Genomic DNA, 6,000 nt, shown 5'->3' on the forward strand with positions numbered 1-6,000 from the left:
GGTGAAGATGTGGAGAAAAAGGAACCGTGGTGCCCTAGTGGTAGGAAATCAAACTTGTGCAACCATTGTGAAGAACAGTATGGAGGTTCCTCAGAAACTTAAAAAAAAAAAAAAAAAGAAACTTAAAAATAGAACTACCATATGATCCAGTAATTCCATTACTGGGTATTAACCCAAAGAAAATAAAAACACTAATTCAAAAAGTTATACACACTCCTATGTTTATTGCAGCATTATTTGCAATAGCCAAAATATGAAAGTAACTAAAGTTTCCATTGATAGATTAATGAATGAAAAAGATATATGTGTATGTGTGTGTGTATATACATGGTACTGTATGTACACATACACACATATACACACACAATAGAATATTACTCAGCCATAAAAAAGAATGACATAGTGCCATTTGTGACAACAGGGATGGACAATGCTAAGTGAAATAAGCCAGATAGGGAAAGACAAATACCATGTGATTCTACTCATACATGGTATTTAAGACACAAAACAAAGAAATCAAGAGATAAATGAAAGCACAAACTTAATATAAAATGAAACTTAAATAAAGAGAAAAAAACTGGTGGTTGCCAGAGGGGGAGTGGGTGGAGAGATGAGTGAAATAAAGGGATTAAGAGCACATTGATCATGATGAGCACTGAGTAACTATGGAATTGTTGAATCATTATATTGTACACCTGAATGAATATAACACTGTATTCTACTTTTTTAAAAGTACTCAGGAGTTGAGATTTAGTAAAAATAATAAATTTTTTAAAATACGGAGCTATCAAATACAGAAAATTCTGAAAGCTTCTAGAGGAAAAAACATTTTATACAAAGTGAAAAATATCAGATTGACACCAGATTTTCCAACAGCAACATGGATGCATGAAGACAATGAAGCATTCTTTTCAATACTTAAAAAAGTACTGAAAGAAATGATCTTCGAAATATATATCCAGCCAAATTGGCACTTACTATCAGGGAATTAAATAAATACTCTCAGTTATTTGTTTAAAAGATTTTATTTTTTAAAAAAAGATTTTATTTATCTATTCATGAGTGACACAGAGAGAGAGAGAGAGGCAGAAACACAGGCAGAGGGAGAAGCAGATTCCCTGTAGGGGCCTGATGTGGGACTCGATCCCAGGAACCCAGGATCACCCCCTGAGCCAAAAGCAGACACTCAATCATTGAGCCACCCAGGTGTCCCTAAATACTTTCCGTTATATAAGGTCTCAAAACTTGAATAAGGGAAGAAATGAATCAAGAAGTTGCTACAAAAAACACAGGAAAAAAAGTAACCAAACACCATAGAAATGTCGGTTATCATTTTATCCAAAGAACAAGAAAAAAGCATGTTTAAAATCACCCAGAACTAAAGTCTAGATCAGCACTATCCAACAGAAGGGCCATGCAAGCCACACATTTCATTTTGAACTAAAGCCACATTTAAAAGTTAAAAACAGGTACAATTAATTTTAATGATATTTTTATTTAACCCATTATACCCCAAATCATATAATGTCAACATATAACCAATTTAAAAAACTACTAATGAGACCTTTTACCTTGTCATATGCCAACTCTTCAAAATCTGGTGTGTATTTCACATTCAGAGCACATCTCAATTCGGACTCACCACATGTCAAGTGCTCAGTAGCCACGCGTGGCAAGTGGCTATTGTATTGGGCAGTGCTGCTCCAACTATCAGCAAGACAGTCTAGGAGATAGAGGACACCAAGGATTATGAGTGTGTGCCAAGTATGTGTCTTATTTGATGGAGAAGACAAATCCTAAGTTTTTAAGACATTACAAAAGGGAACAAACTGAACAAAAAATTAAGCCCAACTGGAAGTAGGATGGTTCCCAGGGCACAAAAGTCAAGGAAGCACTCACTCTCAGGTGCTCAAGACCTTGAACTTGTCTGATCCTGAGTAAGTACCTCACCCTAGTCCCAGCCCTGATTACGACAGCAGACACATTCCAAATATATATATATGTAATGACAATAAATGTAAATGAACAAAATGCACCAATTGGAAGATTCAGACTGATGATCGGGTGGGACAAAAATCCAAATATATGATGCTTTATAATATCTGAATACACATAGAACCTAAGAGCACACAAAGATTGAAACCAAAAGCATGGGAAAAGATACCAGGCAAATGCTAGCCAAAACATAGTTTGTATAACAATATTAATATCATATAAGAATAGAATACCTGTATATAATTCGTTATCTGCCTCAGCATAGAAAAAAGGGTATCATTAAGAATTATAGCAGGAGGGGTGCCTGTGGATCAGTTAGTTGAGCATCCGACTCTGATCTCAGCTCAGATCTTGATCTCAGGGCCCTGGGATCCAACTTTGGGCTCTGCACTCAGCAGGGAGTCTACTTGAGATTCTCTCTCTCCCTCTGCCTCTGTCCCTCTCCCCACTCTCTCATTCTCTCTCTAAAAATAAATAATAAAATCTTTTTAAAAATTACAGCAGGAAAAGAGAAATAAACCAGGACCGTCTTAAGCAAATCAAGATGTATGGTCAGTCACGCAGTGTGAAACAAATCAGAAAGTATTATGAAGGATGAAGAAAACTTCTAAAAATCATAAAAGGTTTAATTCCCCATTAATATACAAAGCAAAATATTGTTAGAGAAAAAAAAGAGATGCAATAAACCAGACTCTTAAACGCAGAGAACACACTGGTGGTTCTAAGAGGGGAGGTGGTGAGTGGGGGGGATGAGTGAAATAGGTAAAGGGGATTCAGAGGTACAAAATTCCACTTACAAAATAAATAAGTTAGAGATGGAAAGTATAGCATAGGGAATATAGTCAGTAATATTGTAATAATATATGGCGACAGGGATCCCTGGGGGGGCTCAGCGGTTTGGTGCCTGCCTTCCGCCCAGGGCAGAAAAAATCCGGGCATGGATTTTTTAATAATATATGGCGACAGGGATCCCTGGGGGGGCTCAGCGGTTTGGTGCCTGCCTTCCGCCCAGGGCATGGTCCTGGAGTCCCAGGATCGAGTCCCACATCGGGCTCCCTGCATGGAGCCTGCTTCTCCCTCTGCCTGTGTCTCTGCCTCTCTGTGTCTCCCATGAATAAATAAATAAAATTTTTAAAAAATAAAAAATAATATATGGCGACAGAGGGTGACTACAGTAATCGCGGTAAGCACTGAGTAATGTATAGAATTGTTGAATCATTATACTATCCACCTGAAACTAATATAACACTGTATGTTAATCATACTTCAAAAAAATTTTTGGTACAAATACAGGAAAAATTGATCAAATCCACCTTCACGATAGAAGATTTTAACACACCATTCTCAGTGAATGATGGGTAAAGCAAAAAAACAAAAAAGTCGGCAAAAAGCATAAAAGATAATAGGCGCTCACAGAAACATAAAAAGTTGCATGTCTGTTGGTAGGGCAATAAACTCATGTAAGAACACTGGGGGAACATTTGGCGTATCCTCCTAAAGTGAAATATTGGGGGGCGCCTGGGTGGCTCAGTGGTTGAGGATCTGCCTTCGGCTCAGGGCGTGATCCCGGGGTTCTGGGATCAAGTCCCACATTGGACTCCCCAAAGGAGCCTGCTTCTCCCTCTGCCTAGTCTCTGCTTCTCTCTGTGTCTCTCTTGAATAAATAAAATCTTTTTAAAAAATCCTAAAAATTATTGAGTATTTTTAAGGCATATATATAGATGTAACAAAGCAAAATAAAAGAGGAAAGTCAGGGAGATGATTGGCCCAGTTTTGGGGGAGCCACGGGAGTAGGATGCAGGAAGGTTACTGTTAGGGGCATAGAGGAGAGCAGCTGAGTGGGTTCTTGGATGTTATTATGTTACTTAAAATAACTAATTTGAAGCAGGATGAATACAGACCAATGATGGGAAAATGTCACGAACTAAGCATCACGATTATCCCGATTCTGCGCACCTGAGGTCAAATTAAAATTGAAGAAAAGAAAAAACGTGGTTAAATGAAAGAATACATTATGGAATTAAAAAGTCTGTTCCCTCAGTGGCAGGGGAAGCAGTTGGGGTCCAGACAGCACCAAAGAGGCAAACTTCCAAAATGCAAGGAGACATTCCCATTTGTTAGAAAAGCCTCACCTGAAAATGAGGTGTGATGACCAGGTACCACTCTCACCTGCTCAGGCCTTGAACTCTCTCTTAGCCCTGCTTCTTTATTCCTCTCCTCCCCAACACTGATGGTTCCCTGCACCAGCATTTAAACACACCCAAGGGGGCACCTGGGTGGCTCACTCAAGTGTCCAACCTTTGATTTCAGCCCAGGTCATGATCTCGGGGTCCTAAGATCGAGCCCCAAGATCGTGCTACAAGCTCAGCTCTGAGTCTGCTTGAAACTCTCTCCAGAGTCTCTCTCTCCATCTCTCAAATACCTCTTTAAAAAAAGATTCTCTCCCTCTCTCTCTACCCCTCCCCTACTCGTGCTCTTCCTCTCTCTCTCTTTCACTCTCTCTCTAAAATAAATAACTCTTTAAAAAAAGATTCTCTTCCTCTCTCTCTGCCCCTCCCACTCATGCTCTTGTTCTCTCTCTCTCAAAGAATAAAAAATTAAAAATTTTAAAAAATAAAAAAACTAAACCCATGCAACACTCTCCCATGTGGGGGGAAGGAAGCAGGACCTCTCTTCCCCCGAAACCCCTCCAGCAGCAACACTGTCTCCTCCCACACTTTGCTGGCAAAATGTGCTGCAAACAAGTCCTCTGCAATCTGTTTCAGTCCCCAGACCACCCGTGGCCATCTGGCTTTCTCTCTTCCCTACCACACAAAGCCTGCACTCCACTGAGTCACCCTCGACCACTAGGCATTTAATTCTCCTGACATTTTGGCACCCTTAGGTCAAAACGTGTCAACCACTTCCTCCATGAACCCCTTTCCCTTGGCAGCTGTGGTTTTTCTGCCAATTCTCTGACTGCTCCTTTCCTGTCTCATCTACTGGTTTATTTTCCTCCACTGTTCCCTAGATGTTGAGGCTGCTGGTAGCTCCATCCTCACACCCCCAGGGCCTACTCTCCAGAGTGGCTGGTCTGCGCTCAAGGCCCACACTCACGATTTGCACACTGCTAGTCTCCAAATGACTCCCCTGAGCTAAACCTTCTCCACTCTGGGTGCACAGAACCAACTCCCACCCTGGTAACGTCTTCGGAGCCCTTGTACCTTGAGCCCTCTGTGCCTCAAACTGAGCTCATCATTTCCTTCACTCCCCCCCCCACCCCAATGTCTGCTCCTTCCTTGATGTCTGCTCTATTAGTCAGGGCTGTCCAGAGAAACAGAATCAATGGGATATGAAGAGACACAGACAGAGCGACTCGTTTTTGGAAACTAGTTCACATGATTGTGGGGGCCCACGAGCTGGAGCTACAGGAAAGACTTGACGCTGCAGCTTGAATCCAAAGCAGTCTGGAGGCAGAACTCTTTCCTCCTCAAGGGACCTCAAGTCTCTTTTCTTACCAGCTTCAGATGACTGGGTGAGGCCCAGATCCCAGTACCACGGCCTACCAAGCTGCCAGAGGAGATTACCCATCACACAGAACACCTTGGGACGAATGGTACCACTAGCTAACTGATGCCTAATCCAGGATCCTGGTAATTTGCCCTCAATCCTTGGTAGCCGTAACTCCACACCAAGTCCCACTTACTCATCTTCCCACAGATTTCTAACCCGCACCTGCACACAGACGTCCTGGTCCAGGGCCCCATCACGTCTCAGCTACCACAAGAGTGGCGGCCCTGCTCTCAGCACTTCGGGTCTTGCCTTCCTCAAATCCTCACTAGACACCATGAAGCATGAAGTTGTGAATCTGTACGTTGGACTGGGCTGATTTCCTGCTCTAGACTCGGCCAGCTGCTACAGAGTCGGAGGCAGGCGTGATCTGGGGTTGACTCAGATACCGTGAGCGGTGTTATGGGTATGTGCTTTTTCCAGGATGAAGAACTAGTGGCAAAGTTCTCAACAAGA

The sequence above is a fragment of the Canis lupus genome, chromosome 31 (assembly GCF_003254725.2).
Source record: "Canis lupus dingo isolate Sandy chromosome 31, ASM325472v2, whole genome shotgun sequence".
Classification (NCBI taxonomy): Eukaryota; Metazoa; Chordata; class Mammalia; order Carnivora; family Canidae; genus Canis; species Canis lupus.